Source organism: Malus sylvestris, chromosome 17, assembly GCF_916048215.2.
Source record: "Malus sylvestris chromosome 17, drMalSylv7.2, whole genome shotgun sequence".
NCBI classification, from domain to species: domain Eukaryota; kingdom Viridiplantae; phylum Streptophyta; class Magnoliopsida; order Rosales; family Rosaceae; genus Malus; species Malus sylvestris.
This window is the reverse complement of record NC_062276.1, coordinates 23,485,934-23,508,565: the sequence shown is the minus strand read 5'-3', so window position 1 is coordinate 23,508,565 and position 22,632 is coordinate 23,485,934. Positions and strand designations below refer to the sequence as shown.

At 42.9% G+C, this 22,632-nt stretch overlaps 1 protein-coding gene and 1 long non-coding RNA gene across 2 annotated transcripts in view; one reads left to right on the top strand and one right to left on the bottom strand.

The window, feature by feature from the left end:
* The window catches only part of LOC126610179 (uncharacterized), a 52,753-nt gene that overhangs the window by 9,401 nt on the left and 20,720 nt on the right, over nucleotides 1–22,632 (top strand). The window lies entirely within an intron of this gene.
* LOC126610181 (uncharacterized) lies at nucleotides 18,646–19,832 on the bottom strand. Its single transcript, XR_007618416.1, has 3 exons — nucleotides 19,751–19,832; nucleotides 18,849–19,575; nucleotides 18,646–18,708 (listed from the first exon to the last, which is right to left on the bottom strand). It is a non-coding gene; the product is annotated as an uncharacterized LOC126610181 (long non-coding RNA).

Here is a 22,632-nt window from a genome sequence, read left to right as displayed (position 1 = left end):
CCAACGAGGCATTGACGCTAATCCTGAGAAGATCAAAGCAATCATTGACATGAAGGAACCGGTAACTTCAAAAGACATCCAGAGCCTTACTGGCAAAGTGGCAGCCTTAACTAGGTTCATCTCTAAGGCCATAGACAGATGTGTTCCTTTCTTCAAAGCACTTAAGGGAAGTAAGAAGTACATTACATGGACTGTTGAATGTGCTGAGGCATTCAAGAACCTCAAAAACTACATGAGTAAAGCCCATTTGCTCTCCAAACCTGAGATCGGTGACACTCTCATTATCTATTTGTCGGTATCGGCTTCAGCAGTAAGTTCCGTTCTCATTTGAAAGGATGGTAATGTCGAACGGTCTGTTTACTACGCTAGCAAAGCCTTACAAGATGGGGAGACACGATACTTCAACATTGAGAAATTGGCTCTAGCATTGGTCATGTCTGCTCGAAAACTTCACCCTTACTTCCAAGCACACTCCATTATCGTGATTAGCAATCATCCTCTTCTACAGATACTTCAAAGTCCTAACACTTCTGGGCGAATGATCAAATGGGTGATAGCATTGGGTGAGTTTGACATCTCCTACCAACCAAAGCCAGCTGAGAAGGTCCAAGCAGTGGCAGACTTCATCGTTGACTTTACATATCCTGTTGACATTGTTTCTACACCTAAAGAAGTGGTTTCAATACCCTCAGAAGCTTAGACAATAGAACCAATAGCCTCAGCATGGAATCTATATGTTGATGGCTCGTCCAACCAACAAGGTTGTGGAGCAGGACTAGTCCTTACGACCCCTGACAAAGTGGCAATGGAGTATACTCTTCGTTTCAAATTCAAGGCGTCGAACAATGAGACCGAATATGAAGCCCTTCTAGCAGGTTTACATTTGGCCAAACACCTTGGGGTTAAACGAATTGATATCTTCAGTGACTCCCAATTGATGGTTAACCAGGTCACCAACAACTTTGACGCTAAGGATAGCTCCATGGCTGCATATTTGGCATAAACACAATTGTTGCTTAAGCACTTCCACTACTAGATCACCCAAATTCCTCGAGCGGCAAACAGTCATGCATATGCTTTGGCTCGCCACGCCTCTGCGGTGGAAGACAAGATTGGGAGAAAAATTTAGGTCGAATTGTTGGCAGCACCAAGCACTATGGCTATGGAAGTGTGCAACTTACAACATGGGGATAGTTGGATTGCCCTGATTTATAGATTCCTTGCTCATGGCACCCTTCCAAATGACAAAGTTCAAGCTAAGTAGATTCGATACAAGGCTACCCGTTACTTGATCATTAATGACCAACTCTACAAGCGGGGTTGTAACCTACCATACCTAAGATGCCTTACGCCCGCAGAGGCGGAAACTGTTATTCGAGAAATACATGAAAGAGTCTACGGAGATCATGCTGGATCTCGATCCCTAGCACACAAGGCTTTTCGCCAAAGATATTACTGGCCAACACTCCACCAAGATGCCATCAGAATATCCCGCTCATGTGATAAGTGTCAACGCTACGCAACTATTCCTCACTCCCCTCCCGAGCCGCTCACTCCTATGATCAACCCTTGGCCCTTCACCCAATGGGGACTTGATTTGATCGGCCCAATGCCTGCAGGGAAGGGCAAGGTTCGCTATGCAATCGTTGCAGTTGACTACTTCACAAAGTGGGCTTAAGTAGAACCATTGGCAACCATTACTGAGGCAAAAATAGAAGACTTCGTATGGAAGAACATCATTTACAGATTCGGCATTCCCAATGATATAGTCACTGACAACGGGCGAAGTTCGACAACAATAAGTTCATGATGTTTTGCTCAACTTATGTTTTGCCTCCCCAGCTCATCCCCAGTCTAATGGACAAGTTGAAGCCATCAACAAAATAATCAAGCGAACTTTGAAAACCAGCTTGGACAAGGCTAAAGGTTGTTGGCCAGAATTTGTACCCCAAGTTCTTTGGTCATACCGCACTTCGTATCGAACATTAACAAGAGAAACCCCATTCTCACTTGCCTTTGGTACAGAGGCAGTTGTCCCAGTTGAACTTGAGCAAGCAATGTTCCGAGTCTAGAACTACGTGCAAAGTGAAAATGACGAACAACTTACCCTCAATTTAGATCTAGTCGAGGAACACAAAAACCAGGCTCATTTGAGGAATGTCGCCTACAAGCAGTGCATCTCCAACTACTATGACTCCAGGGTCAAACCTCGTTCTTTCAAAGTGGGGGACTGGATATTGAAGAAAAGATTACTCTACGACAGAGTCCCGAGTGAAATAACACTTAGTCCAAACTGGGATGGACCGTTTGAAGTTGTTGGCATCAGTCGTCCTGGCTCTTACAAGCTTAGAAGCTCCGATGGAAAGACCCTTGGCCATCCATGGAACGCTGATCACTTGAAGTACTATTACAAGTAAACTCACATTGTACAAGTGTTAAGCTTCAACCGTTCGGCATCCTATGCAACGAAGACTATTTGGCATGAATTCAATAAAGAGGTGATTTAGACAACTCGGTTCTAATCCTCTTACATTGCTAGCAATGAAACACTTGGGTTCAAAGCTTCAACATGAATGCTTCCAACATGAAACAAATTCTAAGTATATGTCAACAAGACTATACAAATAAACGAACAGCTTCACAGTATATTCGTTCAATCATACATTCCAACATATTCGTACATAAGCCAACTGTGCTTTGAAATGGTTCAACATACTTTGTGTCATTCGACACTTGCTACAATGTGCCTAGACACCTTGCCCTTATTCTCACCAACCAGGTGATGAAATGTGAGAAGGAACTCATCTTCATGCCACCAACTAGGTGATGAAATGTACAACCCGTACTTTCCTTCATGCCACCAACTAGGTGATGAAATGTACAACCCGTACTATAATATCATTTTGCAACTTGCCACTCATGCCACCAACCAGGTGAAGAAGGAACTTATCTTTATGCCACCAACCAGGTGATGAAATGTACAGCCTATACTCTAATATCATTTGGCAACTTGCCATTCATGCCACCAACCAGGTGATGAAATGTACAACCCGTACTCTCCCTCATGCCACCAACCAGGTGATGAAATGTATAACCCGTACTCTAATATTATTTGGCAACTTGCCATTCATGCCGCCAACCAGGGGAAGAAGGAACTCATCCTCGTGCCACCAACCAGGTGATGAAATATGATGAAAGGTGATGAAGGAACTCACCTTCATACCACTAACCAAGTGATGAAAGCAACTCACAATTCATTCCACCTACCAGAAGACGAGTGGTACAACTTGTACATGTGAACTCCTAGCATTCATAAATAATCAAAAACCCTCAAGCTTGACAACTCAACTATGGGGGCACTTATGCCCAACAAGAGTTATAGTCACTAACAAAGCTTTATTGCAAGCCAACAACAACTTCAGTGCATGGCATACGAAGATCAAGCTATTCAGCTCTCTTGTATCTACTTCAAACATTTCCCCACTGTAACAATGCAAACACTACAACTCGTAGAAAGCTTTACACACTTTTGATCAAGGCAGTGTGAAGCAAAATCAATTTGTGGTGCCAACAAGAGCTTCATCAATGAAAGGCAACCACAATTCTCAAAAGCTTCACACACTCTTGATCAACACAGTGTGAAGCAAAACCAATTTATGGTGCCAATAAGAGCTTCATCAAAGGAGGGCAACCACAATTCTCAAAAGCTTCACACACTATTGATCAAGACAGTGTGAAACAAAATCAATTTATGGTGCCAACAAGAGCTTCATCAATGGAGGGCAACCACAATTCTCAAAAGATTCACACATTCTTGATCAAGATAGTGTGAAGCAAAACCAATTTATAGTGCCAACATGAGCTTCATCAAAGAAGGGCAACCACAATTCTCAAAAGCTTCACACACTCTTGATCAAGACAGTGTGAAGCAAAACCAATTTATGGTGCCAACAAGAGCTTCATCAAAGGAGGGTAACCACAATTCTCAAAAGCTTCACACACTCTTGATCAAGACAATATGAAGCAAAACCAATTTATGGTGCCAACACAAGCTTCATCAATGGAGGACAACTACAAATTCTCCAAAGCTTCACACTATCTTGATCAAGATAGTGTGAAGCAAAATCAATTCATGGTACCCAACAAAAGCTTCAACTCCAAAGCTTCACCTACGAAGCTTCAACTCCAAAGCTTCACCTACAAAAGCTTCAACACAAAAGCTTCACCCACAAAAGCTTCACCTACAAAAGCTTGACGCACAAAAGCTTGACCCACAAAAGCTTGACTTACAAAGGCTTTACCCACAAAAGCTTGACCCACAAAAGGTTGACCTACAAAAGCTTCACCCACAAAAGCTTTACCCATAAAAGCTTGGCCCATAAAAGCTTAACCCACAAAAGCTTAACCCACAAAAGCTTCACCTACAAAAGCTTGACCCACAAAAGCTTGACCTACAAAAGCTTGACCCACGAAAGCTTGACCTACAAAGCTTCAACATAAAAGCTTCACCTATAAAAGCTTCACACTATCTTGTTTAAGATATTGTGAAGCAAAATCAATTCATGGTGCCCAACAAAGCTTCAACCTCAAAGCTTCACCTACAAAGCTTCAACACCAAAGCTTCAAAAAACAAAAAAAAAAAAATTATATATATACATTCATTTTTGCGGAAATTCGAAAATTCAAAAATTCGAAAATTCAAAAAATTTAAAAATTCGAAAATTTGAAAATTCGAAAAAAAAAATCGAAAAAAAATAAAATTGCCTAGGCCTCGTCTTCTTTGGGCCTAACAACTTTCATAATAAATATACATGAAGAAGGAGTTTTGGGCTACCACTTAGAAAGGAAATGCCTCATTCGTCAACTCCCTCGACCGGAGACTTGGAGGACTCCTACCATATGCTATTGCACTTTGATACTCGGAAGTCTCACGACCACTCATTGACTTGGATTTTTCAAGTCTCCAAACGAGGAGTTTTCCTCACTCGGGAAATTAAGGGAGCACTACCTCAACCTACACGCTTCACTCACAATGCTTCAACATACAAGCTTTAACAAAAGGAAAAATTCAAAGAACTTAGTGAAGAAAGCCTTGGTGTATTTAACACAATACGTTGAAATGAAACAAAGCTTGTTTATTGATATCTCCGATAAGTTACAAATATGTACATATACATGAATCAAAATAAACAAACAAGAGGGAGCCTTCACAAAGGTTGCTCATGAGAAGTCTCAGCAGTCGGCAGAGCCCCAGAAAGAGTAGGCACCAGAAGGTGATTATTCGGAGCCTCAGTACTAGGCAGAACCCCAGAAGGAGGAGGCACCGAAGGTTGATCATTTGGAGCTTCATTATGCGGTACAGCCCCAGAAGATGAAGGCAATAAATGCCTTTGGAACAAACCCACAAGCCTCTGATGATCAAGTAAAATCTGACCATCAGATTCCTACAGCTGGTCGAGCTTCCTTTTCATGTTTGTAGCATAGTCATGTGCGAGCCTGTGCAACTGTTTATTCTCATGCTTGAGCCATCTGATCTCCTGTTTGAGACTTATCACTTCAGCCGCCAATGATTCAACTTGGCGGGTTCGAGCAAATAGGCGTTAGGCCATATTAGACACAGAACCTGCACATTGAACATTGAGAGCCAGAGAATCCTTAACAGCCAACTCATCAGACCGTTTGGAAAGTAGTCTGTTATCTTTGGGAGTGAGAAGGTTCCTGGCCACCATCGCAGCGATCATATCATTCTTCATCACAGAGTCCCCATCGGTAAGAAGACCAGTAAGGGACAAGAAGGATGGGGGCCATATGTTGTCTTGAGAAGGCATGGCTGCCTCTTCACCAAAGTTCAAGTCAAAACGACGGTCAGATAGGCCAGACATTCTCAGAAATGATGAAGGAGAAATGAAGTGCAATAAATCTCTGAAGTAAGGGGAAAATTCTTACAAGCAATAACTCTCTGAATGTACTCCTTGCACATAATTGGTGCCCTTATAAAAAAAGGGCAACAGGGCTGTTGGTTCAAAAATCGAAGAGGCACCACTCTTCGGATTCTGAAGAGGCACCATTCTCCGGATTTTGAAGAGGCACCATTTTCCACACGCAACATCAGCTCCTCGGGTACCACAGATAACTTTGCTAAAGATCTCTGACAAAGTTTAGACACATAAATTTTGAAGGTCCAGCTACCCTACTATTACCCACAAGGGTAAAGGAACAGCACCAATGCTTGATAACTAGAAAGTTTCAATGCGTGTCAACCTCCGTGCTTCGTGGCAAGGTAGACTGGCAAAAATGCCCAACCTTTACTCACATTCGAGAAAACACTCCCAACAAGATTGCTTGCTTAAAAATCGAAGAGGAACCACTCTTCGAATCTCGAGAGCCAGACTCCCAACATGATTACTTTCTCAAAAATTGAAGAGACACTGCTATTCGAATCTCAAGAGTCAGACTCCCAACAAGATTGCTTTCTCAAAAAATCGAAGAGGCACTGTTCTCTGAATCTCGAGAGCCAGATCCCCAACAGGATTGTTTGTTCGAAAACTGAAGAGGCACCGCTCTCTGAACTTCGAGAGCCAGATTTCCTTGGATAAAGCTTGTCTGCAATCTTCACACGCAACATCAGCTTTCCAGATACCACAGACCACTTTTTCAAAGCGCTTTGACAAAGTTAAAACATGTGAAGCTTGCAGCTCCCACTACATTGCTATTACCAAGAAGGGTAAATGAATAGCAATATTACTTGATCAAAAATCGAAGAGGCACCGCCTTCTGAATCTCGAGAGCCAGACTCCCAATAGGATTACTTTCTTAAAAATCGAAGAGGCACCGCTCTCCGAATCTTAAGAGCCAGACTTCCAACAGGATTGTTTTTTTTTTAAATCAAAGAGGCACCGCTCTCCGAATCTTGAGAGCCAGATCCCCGACAGGATTGCTTGTTCGAAAACCAAAGAGGCATCGCTCTCTAAACTTTGAGAGCCAGATTTCCTTGGATAAAGCTTGTCTGCAATCTTCACACTCAACATCAGCTTTCAAGATACCACATACCACTTTTTCAAAGTGCTCTGACAAAGTTAAAACACGTAAAGCTTACAGCTTCCACTACATTGCTACAACCAAGAAGGGTAAAAGATAGCATTACTACTTGTTTTAGGGAGACTCCTATATATGTCGACCTCCATCCTCCACGAACAGGCAGACCTGCAAAAATGCTCAACCCTTCCTCATATCTGAGAGGGCACTCCCAACGAAGCCTCTCGAAATACTCAGCTTTCTTCCCTCCAATAATACTTATGCAAACCAACCACACCAGAGCAAGAGTATCTCATATCATCAGGGTCAAAAGCAAGAGTATCCCATATCATGTTTTTTCCCGGTCTTTTCCTTTGCCCTTGTTCTTACCTGCAAGACAATGAGAAAGAGAGCAATCAGTCAGCACTTGGAATCAAGCTTCTAGTCAGGAACTGACTGCCTGGAACCCCTTGCCTGATTACTTACCTGGCATTGCTCTCGAGTACTCATCTTCAACATCTTATGCTTTTAGAAAAGATACCACATCTGCCTGAGGAACATATAGGGCAAGTGAGAAGGATACAAGGAAACATGTGGAGACACGCACAATAGAACACATGCCGATTCATCTATTACTTCGTCAACAGTAAAAGTATCCCATATCATCAAGGTCGAACGCACTCTTGATTTGATGGACTTGTTTTGACCCTCAAATTCTTGAGTCGGTCTTATACTCTGGAGGAAACCAGAAAACCCTCCAGCCCAATTCAAGAATAAGCCTGTGGAAAGTTACTTCTTTAAAAGAAAAAGTATCTCATATCATTTCTTTTCCATTTGCTTCTCCTTATCCTTGTTGCTGTTTACGACACAAGAAGAAGGAGAACAATCAACCGGAAGCTGAAGTCGAACCTCCGATCCAGGTTGCTTGATTGGAAGTCTGATTGCTTACCTTGTCTGTTACCTCTTTCGGCAAATCTCCTAGCTCGGCGACTTGAGGGACTCCTACTATAGGGTTTTGTATCGCACTTGACCAAGCTTGAAACTACAAGTAAGCTTTAAGTGAAATTGATACATTACCTTGTGCATCTTTATCGGTTAAAGATACCATCCTTGGATGGAGGAAAAGTACTTCCAGAGAAGATGCCACATCTACGTATGAGACATATAAGGCAAGTGAAAATGATACCACACTTCGGTACTTAAAAGTTTTGTGATTACTCAATGGCTTGGATCTTGCAAGTCCCCAACCTAGGAGCTTCCCTCACTCGGGAACTTAAGGGAGCACTGTTTGTACCATACTTGACCAATCCCAAAACTACTGAGCACCGGTCAACGTTATACCGTCAAAGACCCAGAAGAGTTTCCCTACAACCAGGAGGCCAATCACAGCGCAACACGTGTCGACATCAGAAGCCAATCATAGCGCGACACGTGTTAACATCAGAAGGCAATCACAACACGACATGTGTCAATGTCATAATGAAACTAGAAACTCTCTTCTATAAATAGAGATCATTCTTTCACAATATTTCCTAATGTCATTTGTACTAAATCATTCACTACTACTCACTAAAGGAGAGCTTGAACCTATGTACTTGTGTAAACCCTTCACAATTAATAAGCACTCATCTACTCCATAGACGTAGCCAATTTGGGTGAACCACGTACATCTTGTGTTTGCTTCCCTGTCCCTATCCATTTACATACTTATCCACACTAGTGATTGGAGCAATCTAGCGAAGGTTACAAACTTAACACTTTCTGTTGTACCAAAATCCTCACTGATTTTTTGCATCAACAAGCTTCAGTAGAGCTCCTAGAAATAGAACTTTGCTTTTTCGATTGCCATGATATTGGATTATTACCAAGGAAGACTAGATAACCAGTCACTGATATTCTAGTATTCAAGTCTGCAACCCAATCCGAGTCTGAGAAAGCATTGAGATTTGGTTCTACATCTGCTGAATGAACAATACCAGATTGCATAGTGCCTTTAAGATATCTCAAAATTCGTTTCACGGCTCCAAGGTGAATATCAGTTGGTGACTTCATAAATTGACACACAGAATTGACTGAAAATGCAATATCTAGCCTAGTGAAGGTCAAATACTGTAAAGAACCTATTATACTTCTGTAAAGTGTAGGATCAGTGAATGGCCATCCTTCTGTTATGAGCAAGGAATTGTGTGGCTTACATGAATCCATACCAGCTTTATGGATTAAATCTATGATGTACTTTGATTGGTTTACAAAAATATCACCATTTGGTTTATATGAAATTTGCAGACCCAAGAAATAGCTAAGTCTTCCCAAATCTTTTAAATCGAATACTTCTGATAATTCATAAATAACCTACTGAACTTTCACAGAACTAGAACCTGTCAAAATTATATCATCCATATATAAGATGAGTATAATGATATCAGCACCATTCTTCTTTACAAACAGGTTTGTATCAGACAGGAAACATGAAATCCCATAGCGCACAGATGGCTGGTAAATTTAGAGTTCCATGCTCTTGGTGCTTGTTTAAGACCATACGATAATTTGACAAGCTTACAAACATGATGAGGATAAAAAGGATCTATAAAACCCTGAGGTTGTTTCATATACACCTCATCTTGCAACTTTCCATGCAAAAATGCATTTTTAATGTCCAATTGACCCATTGATTCATTGCTGCCACAACAAGAATGATCCTCACTGTTGTATGTCGAACCACAAAACTAAAAGTATCTGAATAATCGATCATATGTTCTTGTGAAAACCCTTGAGCAACTAATTAAGCCTTGTATCTCGATACACTTCCATCAAAGTTCTTTTTCACTTTGTACACCCATTTACTACCAACCATGGATTTGTTACTTGGAAGAGGAACTAATTGCCAGGTACCTTTCGCCCGAAGAGAGTTATATTCTTCTTGTATAGCTTGCTGTCAATGTGGTATGCTTGCAACTTTTTGAAAAGTAGACGATTCTGTAATATCAGTTAGCTCAGTCACAAATGAAAAACCACCAGAAAAACCCTAATCTTCTATAATCTGTAATGATTTCAACTCTGGAAATGTTGCTAGGTATGCAGCATAATTCTGTCTTTGTATAGTTCCACTTTTCAATCTTGTAACCATGGGATGATTAGATAATACATTTGTTGATACTATATGAGTTTTAAAAGTTTCACTTAGTTTTGGAGAAACTGGTAATATTACCTCAAGTTAAGAACTGTGGTGGACATACATCAAGGGTGATTCATTGATTGCTGAGTGGGAGTGATGATGATGGGAAGTTGATGTTGGAGAAGACTGTGACATATTTGAAGTATTAACAGATTGACCAGATGCTGAGATGCAACCTATATCAGAACTGGAGTGCACAGTTGAGGCTTGCTGCTGAGAAGTATTATATAATGATGAACTTGCTTGTACTTCTTGAATATCAACACCATTCGATACTGGTACTGGACCATGTATTGCAAGAATAGGCATTTGAACCATAACTATATCATCTCTTGTCTTCTTGGATTTCTTAGAGTTATTATACTCTCGAGACATTTCAGTTTTATATGGAAACACTTCTTCATTATGTATTACATGCATGGACAAAATCAATCTCCTACTCTTCAAGTCATAACATATTGCTCCTTTGTACCCCCAAGACATAACCAAGAAATACACAATGAGAAGATTTAGCTTAGAGCTTGTTGATAGTATATGGTCTCATCAAAGGATAAATTGTAGTCCTAGACACCTTTAGGTTATGAATCTCTGGTACTTTTCCATACAGAAGATGATAAGGTGATTTAAGCTCTAAATTCCTAGATGGCATTCTGTTAATTAGTAGAACTGCATGAGCACAGACATGATACCAAAACATATGTGGTAAATTTACTTCTGTCAGTAAAGTAATAGCAGTTTCCACTACAAGATGATGTCTCATTTCAACAATATCATTATGCTGAGGAGTGTAAGGACCTGAAATCATGTGTGAAATGTCTTTGTTTGCTAAACACTCTTTAAACTCTTTACTCATATACTCACCCCGCCCCCAATCAGATTGAAAACATTTAATTGAGGCATTAAACTGATTGGACACAAATGTGGTGAACTTCACAAAAATGGAATAAGCATATGATTTATTGATCATAGGAAATATCCACATGAATCTGAAAAATTCATCTACAAAGGTGTTGTAATACTTATACCCTTCTACAAATTATACTGAAGATGGGCCCCATACATCGGAATGAACTTTTCAAACCTACTTCTATCGCTATCTTGTCTAATAGGAAACACTTGTCTCCACATTTTTCCTTTTATACAAGAAGAACACATATTTGGACACAAATCTTTACTAACTGAAATATCAGCAGCCTTCAACATTGTTGTCAAAACCTCCTCAGATGGATGTCCTAGCCATTGATGCCAAATCGTAGTTCATACTTTTTGTCCTAAGAATGCAGCATATCTACTTAACTTTGCAACAAAGGAATTATCAAACACAGTAACTAGAATCTTGAATAGTTCCCTATCATCACTCCTTCCTTGGTACAAAATCACCCTTGTGGCCTTGTCCTGTATAAAGAAATCCACATCATCATAAATAAACTGTTTGTACCATACTTGACCAATCCCGAAACTACCGAGCACCGGCCAACGCTATACTGTCAAGGACCCAGAAGAGTTCCCCTCCGACCAGGAGGCCAATCACTACTCGACACGTGTCAAGATTAGAAGCCAATCAGAGCGCAGCACGTGTCAACATCAAGAACCAATCATAACATGACACATGTCAATGTGACAAAGCTACAAGTTTTTCTATAAATAGGGGTCATTCCCCCACAATATGGCCTAATGCCATTTTGTGTTAAATCATTCACAAGAACTCACTAAATTGAGAGCTTGATCCTTTGTACTTGTGTAAGCCCTTCACTACTAATAAGAACTCCTCTACTCCGTGGACGTAGCCAATCTGGGTGAACCACGTACATCCTGTGTTTGCTTCTCTGTCTCTATTCATTTACGTACTTATCCTCACTAGTGACTGAAGCAACCAAGCAACCAAGCGAAGGTCACAAAACCTGACACTTTCTGTTGTACCAAAGTCTTCGCTGATTTTGTGCATCAACATTTGGCGCCGTCTGTGGGAAACGACACTTATTCCTACTCTCTTCAGCTGTGTCAAGCTGGTTTCTATCATTCGTACACTTTCTTTTGATCAGGCATCCCTCTCCAACATGGGAAGCGAAGGAAGCCACAGCACACAGAATGACACCCCCCTTGCACATAGTGCGAAACAACGAAAGAAGGAAGGAAAACGAGTTCTTCTTCAAGCTAAAGTCGATGAGTTGGAAGCTCAGAACAACAAGATAGCAATGAGGAATGAGGTCCTCCAGGAGCAATATGAGAAGCTCTTCGAGACACTCCACAAAGCTAGGCAAGCTCAGACACGCGAGCTTGTTGCCCCCGTGGAAGTCAACCATCAACTGGGTGCCCTCCAACATGGAGGGTCACATGCATTCGACATAGATATCCCTGATAGGGAACAGATTACCCCTCGACTTGATAATCAACATGAGGCTTCTCTTAACCCAGTTGCTTCGACCCGAACCATGAGAAGTGGAGGGAGACACCTCTTTGCTGAAGGGGCAGAAGGATCGAAAGCCGTCTTTCGCGATTGTCGGGATTTCCTGAAGCAACGTCGAGAGAATTCCATCCATATAAGCTCAAAGATCAATGACCCAAGGATTTCTGAGAGACTCGGTCCCCTGCCACGGCCCAAGCCGGCCACCAATTTGGGGAAGGGGCAACAAGTCCTAGAGAGACATGAGGGTACAGGGGACTCAGAGGTGTTCCGACAGACATACCCTGGAAGCCAGTACAGCGAGTCCAGGGAAAAATCACATGCCCTTGATCAAACCTTCCTAATTCCAATAGGAGATGGAGATTTACGAAAGAAAGCTCCAGTGACACATAACTCCGCTCAGGACCCCCTTGTCCTACAACTTCTTGAGGAAGTAAACAAGTTGAAGGCTGAACGTCAGGCTGAAATACCTGACTGGAACCAACCCAGGCCTGGCCCTCTTACAAGGAGGATCCTCAACACCCCCCTTCAAGCAAAGACAAAGCAAAAGCTTGGCTTGCAACTTTATACTGGAAAAGAGGACCCGATTGAGCACCTTAACCTCTTTGAGTCCACCATGGCATACCGGATGCACACCGACGAAGAGCGATGTCTTCTCTTCCCCTCCACCCTCTCTAGTGGAGCTCTAAATTGGTATTGTCGTCTTACACCTGAGACGGTAGACTCATTTGAGGAATTGAGGAAACTATTTGTTTCCCAACACATTTTCCAAACCGATCGCTTGCACTCTGCAGATGACTTGTACACTATCCGCCAGAAGCCAGACGAGTCATTACGTATGTATGCTGGCCGCTTCAGCCATGAATACTCCCGGTATGCCGAGGCAGACGACAAGACTGCCCTCAAAGCCTTCACGGCAGGCCTACGTGATTGTTTATTTAAATACATGATCAATGCCAATACTTGGAAGACTTACTCTGAGGTGATGGCGCAGGCTTATAACCATGCCTCCGCCGAGGCAAAGACATATCAGGAGAAACCCCCTACAACCATCCTTTATCAACAAGTGGGAGGTGGAAGCCAGACTCACCTAAATGAGAAGACCTCGACTTTCCAAACAGCAGTGGCACCTCCCCATGCCTTGCATAATGCTTCACCGAATCAACAGACATATCAATTTCAAGGCAAGAGGAAGGATTTCCATCCTCACCACTCTCCTTTCAGTAAAAAGAGTAAGGGACACTATCCCGATAACCAAGGGTATCGCCACAATAACGCTCGCCCCCAGGCAGTCAATGCAGTGGGTCAAACCCGCGTCAAGATACCCCCTACCCCAAGGTATGAGACATACACGCCCTTGAATGCCACATGCGCGGCCATTTACCCCAGCATAGCTCACCTGATACCAAAGCCAAAGCCGAGGCACCCAGATTACACGCCCCCGAATAACGCGGGCATGTTTTGTTGCTACCATGAGCATAACGGCCATGATAGCGAGAAATGTATCATCATCCGTGATCGTATTGAAGCTTTGGCACGAGAAGGAAAAATTGATCAATTCCTCCTTCACCCTCAAAGGGATAACCGTAACCAACGCCAGGTGAATGTCATATATTCCATAAGCGGCGGCACACCCATATCTGAATCTTCCAATAGGGCCATGAAAAACAGTGAACGAATTCTGAGGCCTGGTCACCAAGTGTTTCACGTGGAAGACATCAGGGGAGGGAAGTATCAAAAGCCTAACTGGGATCCGATATGTTTCTACCCTGAGGAAGAAAGAGGCATCATCTACCCTCATAACGACCCATTGATCGTTGAGGCTCACATAGCCAACTTTGATGTTCGACGAATCCTCGTAGACACAGGGGCTTCGGTCAATATCATGTTTGCCGAAGCTTTCAGGGCACTCAGTGTAGCTGAACACTTGCTCGATCGCTCGATTTCTCCTCTGATAAGCTTCTCCGGTGATATCGTGCAACCCTTAGGGAGCATACATTTACCCTTTACTATTGGTACAGGCCCTTACACGGCTACCATTACCACTAACTTCCTAGTGGTTGACTGCCCAACGGCATACAATGTCATATTTGGGCGCACAGGCATCAATGATCTCAAGGCTATGGTATCCACGCATATGCTGTTGATGAAATTTCCAACCCCCCATGGCAACGGCTACATCAGAGGAGATCAGCTTAGTGCACGATCATGTTACAACACTTCAGTTAAGCAACAACACTTGCCCGGACCCAAGGAAACCCTGTCTGTACATGACCAAGTCACAAAGACCAGCCTAGATGAAGCGAACTTGGATCTTCCTGATAGCAACAATCAACCCGATGATCCTCGAGATGACTCTTTCACCCAGCAAGCCCAACCTGCTGAAGAGTTGGAGAAGGTACCTATCTCAAGAGATTATCCAGATCGCATGGTGAAGATTGGCACCACATTGTCACCACCCCTTCGGTTAGCATTGATATCTTTTTTGAAAGAGAACACTGAAGTCTTCGCCTGGTCATACGAGGACATGCCAGGCATCTCTCCCGATGTCATCTGTCATCGTTTGAGTATTGACCCCAAGATCAAGCCGGTGAGACAGAAGCGAAGATCTTATGACGCTGAACGATACGAGGCAATGAAAGCAGAAGTTGAAAAACTCAAAGGCATAGGCTTTGTCCGCGAAGTCAATTACCCGACATGGGTAGCAAATGTGGTCCTTGTTAAGAAAAATCCGACCAAAGAAAGTCTTTTGCTTCAAAAGGTCTTGTGGAGAATGTGTGTTGACTACACCGACCTAAACAAAGGGTGTCCGAAAGATAGCTTCCCTCTTCCTCTTATTGACAGACTTATAGACTCTACGGCCGGGTGTGAACTCCTGAGCTTCATGGATGCTTACTCAGGATACAACCAAATCCTCATGAACCCTTCGGATCAAGAACACACAGCCTTCACTACCGACAGAGGACTATACTGCTATAAAGTCATGCCTTTCGGCCTAAAGAATGCAGGAGCGACTTATCAGAGACTAGTCAACTCAATGTTCGCCGAGCAGATTGGGAAGAGCATGGAAGTTTACGTTGATGATATGTTAGTCAAGAGCAAACATGCTGACCAACACATCACCAACCTATCTGAAACTTTCACTATTTTGAAGAGGTATCGAATGAGGTTAAACCCCAACAAATGTGCCTTCGGCGTAGGCTCTGGCAAATTCTTAGGTTTCATGATTAGCCAACGAGGCATTGAAGCTAATCCCGAGAAGATCAAAGCAATCCTCGACATGAAGGAACCGGTAACTTCAAAGGACATCCAGAGCCTTACTGGCAAGGTGGCAGCCTTAACCAGGTTCATTTCTAAGGCCACAGACAAATGTGCTCCCTTTTTTAAAGCACTTAAGGGAAGTAGGAAGTACATTACATGGACTGATGAATGTGCCGAGGCATTCAAAAACCTCAAGGAGTACATGAGTAAAGCCCCTCTACTCTCCAAGCCCGAGGTAGGAGACATTCTCATTATCTACCTATCGGTATCAGCTTCAGCCGTAAGTTCCGTTCTCATTCGAAAGGATGGGAATATTGAGCGACCTGTCTACTACGCTAGCAAAGCCTTACAAGATGCGGAGACACGGTACTCTAACATTGAGAAATTGGCTCTGGCATTGGTCATGTCTGCTCGAAAACTCCGCCCTTACTTCCAAGCGCACTCCATCATCGTGCTTACCAATTATCCTCTTCGACAGATACTCCAAAGTCCTGACACTTCAGGGCGAATGATCAAATGGGCAATAGCGTTGGGTGAGTTTGACATCTCCTACCAACCAAAGCCAGCTGAGAAGGGCCAAGCAGTGGCAGACCTCATTGCCGACTTCACATATCCGGTTGACATTGCTTCTACACCTGAAGCAGTGGCTTCATTACCCCCGGAAGCTCAGAAGATAGAACCAACAACCCTAGCATGGAGTCTGTATGTTGATGGCTCATCCAACCAACAGGGCTGTGGAGCGGGACTAGTCTTGACTACACCCGACAAAGTAGCAATTGAGTATGCTCTTCGTTTCAAATTCAAGGCATCAAATAATGAGGCCGAGTATGAAGCCCTTCTAGCAGGATTACGTTTGGCCAAACACCTCGGGGTTAAACAAATTGATATTTTCAGTGACTCCCAATTGGTGGTCAACCAGGTTACCAACAACTTTGATGCTAAGGACAGCTCCATGGCAGCATATCTTGCGCAAACACAACTTTTGCTCAAGCACTTCCACTACCAGATCACCCAAGTTCCTCGAGCGGCAAACAGTCATGCAGACGCCCTGGCTCGCCTCGCCTCGGCTGTGGAAGACAAGATTGGAAGAAAAATTCATGTCGAACTGTTGGCAACACCAAGCATCATGGCCGCAGAAGTATGCAACTTACAACAGGGGGATAGTTGGATCACCCCGATCTATAATTTCCTTGCTCATGGCACCCTCCCAAATGATAAAGTCCAGGCTAAGCAAATTCGATACAAGTCTACCCGCTACCTGATCATCAATGATCAACTCTATAAGCGAGGTTTTAGCCTGCCATACTTAAGGTGTCTTACGCCTGCCGAGGCGGAAATCGTCCTTCGGGAAATACATGAGGGAGTCTGTGGAGATCATGCTGGATCTCGGTCCCTAGCACACAAGACTTTTCGCCAAGGATATTACTGGCCAACACTCCACCAGGATGCCATCAAAGTATCCCGCTCATGTGACAAATGTCAACGATATGCGGCTATTCCTCATTCCCCTCCAGAGCCTCTTACTCCTATGATCAGCCCTTGGCCCTTCGCCCAGTGGGGACTTGATTTGATCGGCCCAATGCCGGCAGGGAAGGGCAAAGTCTGTTACGCAGTCGTTGCAGTGGACTACTTCACAAAGTGGGCCGAAGTAGAACCCTTGGCAACCATTACTGAGGCAAAGATAGAAGACTTCGTGTGGAAGAACATCCTTTGTAGATTCGGCATTCCCAATGCGATAGTCACTGACAATGGGCGACAGTTCGACAACAAGAAGTTCAGGTTGTTCTGCTCTAAGTTCAACATCAACTTATGCTTTGCCTCTCCAGCTCATCCCCAGTCTAATGGACAAGTTGAGGCCATCAACAAAATAATCAAGCGCACTTTGAAAACCAGCTTGGACAAAGCTAAAGGCTGTTGGCCAGAATTTGTACCCCAAGTTCTTTGGTCATATCGCACTTCATATCGGACTTCAACAGGAGAAACTCCATTCTCACTTGCCTTTGGCACAGAGGCGGTTGTCCCTGTTGAGCTCGAGCAAGCAACATTCCGAGTCCAGAACTACATTCAAAGTGAAAATGACAAACAACTCACCCTCAACTTGGATTTAGTCGAGGAACACAGAAACCAAGCTCACTTGAGGAATGTCGCCTACAAGCAGCGCATCTCCAACTATTATGACTCTAGGGTCAAGCCTCGTTCTTTCAAAATAGGAGACTGGGTCTTAAAGAAAAGATTACTCTGCGACAGAGTCCCGAGTGAAGGCACACTTAGTCCAAACTGGGATGGACCGTATGAAGTCATTGGCATCAGTCGCCCTGGCTCTTACACACTTAGAAGCTCCGATGGCAAGACCCTTGGCCATCCATGGAACGCTGATCACTTGAAGTACTACTACAAATAGACTCACGATGTACAAGTGTTGAGCTATAGCCGTTTGGCATCCTATGTAATGAAGGCCATTTGGCAATGAATTCAATAAAGAGGTAATTTAGCCAACTCAGCCCTCACTCTTTTACATTCATAGCAAGCGATGCCGGAACCCTTCTCAATCAGAAAGCAATCCGTCTTCCACAGTCACTACAAAACAAGCAAATGAAGACCGTGTCAAGCGCCAAAAAAAAAAAAAAAAAAAAAAAAAAAAAAAAAAAACAGCTTCATCCAAAAAGCTTCACCCGAAAAGCTTCACCTCCAAAGCTTCACCTAAAAAGCTTCACCCGAAAAGCTTCACCTCCAAAGCTTCACCTAAAAAGCTTCACCCGAAAAGCTTCACCTCCAAAGCTTCACCTCCAAAGCTTCACCTAAAAAGCTTCACCCGAAAAGCTTCACCTCCAAAGCTTCACCATCAAAGCTTCACCTAAAAAGCTTCACCCAAAAAGCTTCACTTAAAAAGCTTCACCCAAAAAGCTTCACCATCAAAGCTTCACCTAAAAAGCTTCACCCAAAAAGCTTCACTTAAAAAGCTTCACCCAAAAAGCTTCACCATCAAAGCTTCACCTAAAAAGCTTCACCCAAAAAGCTTCACCCGAAAAGCTTCACCTAAAAAGCTTCACCCAAAAAGCTTCACCCGAAAAGCTTCACCTAAAAAGCTTCACCCACAAAGCTTCACCTAAAAAGCTTCACCCAACAAGCTTCACCCGAAAAGCTTCACCTCCAAAGCTTCACCCACAAAGCTTCAACACCAAAGCTTCACCTACAAAGCTTCAACACAAAACCTTGCTCCAAATAAACAAATTTTGTTCACAAAACCCAAGATGCCCTTGAACTTGTACAAAAACACTTGGGTAAACATAAACATTTTTTGTTTTACACCCACAAGGGCCCAAAATTTTCCTTCTTATTTATTCACTTATATATGTTCTCAAACATATTATAATAGATCCAACAACAAGCCAAAGTCCCAAATTTCATAATGGACAAAAGTACAAGCAATTCATCAATAATGAAGGTGCTACAAAAATTGGAATCTGCCCCAAAATAGAAATCCAACCCAGGAGACTTTTTCTCTCTCTCCCTCTTCCGCCTCCTTTCATCTATCAAATTTCTGCAACCTCTGCTCTTCTCCAATGGAGCTGAATTTTGGACACCCTATAGTTCTTGAGCATATGAACAACTTTCAAGAAGGAACCATTTCTGTTTGAGCGACGGAAATTAAAGTGTTGAAGCTCCAAACATGATAGTCGGCTTCTTGCAGATTTCGAAGCTGTTGTGATGTTTCAAAGATCTGGAAATATTTAACCGTTAGTTCATCCTGAATTGTTGATATGTTATGAAAGAGTCGATGAGGAACAACTTCAATGAAGAAAGCATACCGATCTGAACAAGAGAAAATGGAGTTTCGAAGCTCACAACAAATCTGACGGGTTGACAGACAAATAATAACCAGTCATTCATCATACCTGAATTTCTTGAGTTATACAGCTCCGAGGGATCTCAAATTTGGATATGTTGTAGTTCACAAGCTGAGGAACAACTTCAATGAAGAAAGCATACCGATCTGAACAAGAGAAAATGGAGTTTCGAAGCTCACAACAAATCTGACGGGTTGACAGAAAAATAATAACCAGTCATTCATCATACCTGAGTTTCTTGAGTTATACAGCTCCGAGGGATCTCAAATTTGGATATGTTGTAGTTCACAAGCTGAGGAACAACTTCAATGAAGAAAGCATACCGATCTGAACAAGAGAAAATGGAGTTTCGAAGCTCACAACAAATCTGACGGGTTGACAGAAAAATAATAACCAGTCATTCATCATACCTGAGTTTCTTGAGTTATACAGCTCCGAGGGATCTCAAATTTGGATATGTTGTAGTTCACAAGCTGAGGAACAACTTCAATGAAGAAAGCATGCTGATCTGAGCAAGAGAAAATAGAGTTTCAAAGCTCACAACAAATCTGACGGGTTGACAGACAAATGATAAACAGTCACTCATCATACCTGGATTTCTGGAGTTGTACTGCTCCGATGGCTCTCCAATTTGGATATGTTGTAGTTAAGGAATTAACGAACAACTTTCATGAAGACAACTTTGTGATTCGACCTACAGATGATGGTGTTATGTTGAAAAACAATTCCGGTTGTTAGGGGAAATGAAAAACAATTCCACCAAAGAAACATCATTATGATGTTTCATCATTATGGTGTTTTCATCATTATGATGCTTTCATCATTGTGATGCTTCCATCATTGTGATGCTTCCATTATGATGTTAATGCACCAACGGTTACACCTTCTGCAATTCCACTTATTCGGGCCTAGCAACCTTCATAAACAAAATCTATGAAGAAAAAGTCCGGGGCTACCACTTAGAAAACAAAAGAATGAAGTTTTGGTACTTACGACATGGACTATTAGCAAGACACCTCATTCGTCAACTCCCTCGACTAGAGACTTGGGGGACTCCCACCATATGCTACTACGCCTTGGTACTCAAAAGTTCGTGACTACTCAGTGACTTGGATTTTTCAAGTCTCCAACCGAGAAGTTTTCCTCACTCGGGAAATTAAGGGAACACTACCTCAAACTACATGCTTCACTCACAAAGCTTCAACAATACAGGTTTCAACAAAAGCAAAAATTCAAAGAACTTTATGAAGAAGGCTTTGGTGTATTTAACACAATATGTTGAAATGAAGCAAAGCTTATTTATTAATATTTTCGATAAGCCACAAATATGTACATATACATGAGTCAAAATAAACAAACAAAAGGGAGCCTTCACAAAGGTTGCTTAGGGGAAGTCTCAGCAGTCGGTAGAGCCCCAGAAAGAGAAAGCACCGGAGGGTGGTTATCCGGAGCCTCAGTACTTGACAAAACCCCAGAAGGAGGAGGCATTGGAGGTTCATCATTTGAAGCTTCATTACCAGGTACAGCCCCAGAGGACGAAGGCAATAAATGCCTTTGGAACAAACCCACAAACCGCTGATGATCAAGTAAAACCTTACCATCAGATTCCTTCATCTGGTCAAGCTTCCTCTTCATGTTTGTAGCATAGTCATGGGCGAGCCGGTGCAACTGCTTATTCTCATGCTTGAGCCCTCTAATCTCCTGTTTGAGACTCATCACTTAAGCAGCCAATGATTCAACTTGGCGGGTTCTAGCAAATAGGCGTTGGGCCATATTAGACACAGAACCTGCACACTGAACACTAAGAGCCAGAGAGTCCTTAACAGCCAACTCATCAGACCGTTTGGAAAGTAGTCTATTATCTTTGGGAGTGAGAAGGTTCCTGGCCACCACTGCAGCGGTCATATCATTCTTCATCACAGAATCCCTAACGGTAAGAGGACCAGTAGGGGATATGAAGGATGGGCGCCATATGTTGTCTGGAGAAGGCGTGGCTGTCTCTTCTCCAAGGTTCAAGTCAAAACGACGGTCGGAGGGTCCAGACATTTTCAAATGTGTTGAAGAAGGAAGAGGTCAGACAAATCAAGATCTTAGAAGTGCAAGAAATGAGCTTCTACTGGTAGAGATTCAAGTGTGCTGTGGAACTTAATGTCAGCCTCTATAAAAATCTGCACTCGACGGAGCTTCAGAAATCGAAGAGGCGTTTGCTTTCTCAAAAGCTGGGCTGCTCAGAGACCACGAGGGCCGATCTCAGAAATCGAAGAGGCGTTTGCTTTCTCAAAAGCTGGGCTGCTCAGAGACCACGAGGGCCGATCTCAGAAATCGAAGAGGCGTTTGCTTTCTCAAAAGCTGGGCTGCTCAGAGACCACGAGGGCCGATCTCAGAAATCGAAGAAGCACCTGCTTTTTCAGCCTCGTCAGCACCTGTCACATGCACACTCAGCTTTGCGGAAATTACGGGCAATCTGTCGAAGATTTCTGGTGATGTAGAAAGCACGTGAATCTTACTGTTCAATCACCGCTCTCCATATGCACCATCAACTCCTCGGGTACCACATATAACTTTGTCAAAGATCTCTGACAAAGTTTAGGCACGAGAATTTCGAAGTTCCAGCTACCCTACTATTACCCATAAGGGTAAAGGAACAGCACCACTGCTTGACAACTGGAAAGTCCCTATGTGTGTCGACCTCCGGGTTTTGCGGCAAGACAGGTTGGCAAGAACGTCCAACCTTTACTCACATTCGAGAAAAGACTCCCAACATAATTACTTTCTAAAAAACCGGAGTAGCACCGCTTTCCGAATCTCGAGAGTCAGATCCTCGACGGGATTGCTTGTTCGAAAACCGAAGAGGCACAACTCTCAGAACTTCGAGAGCCAGATTTCCTTAGATAAAGCTTGTCTGTAATCTTCACACGTAACATCAGCTT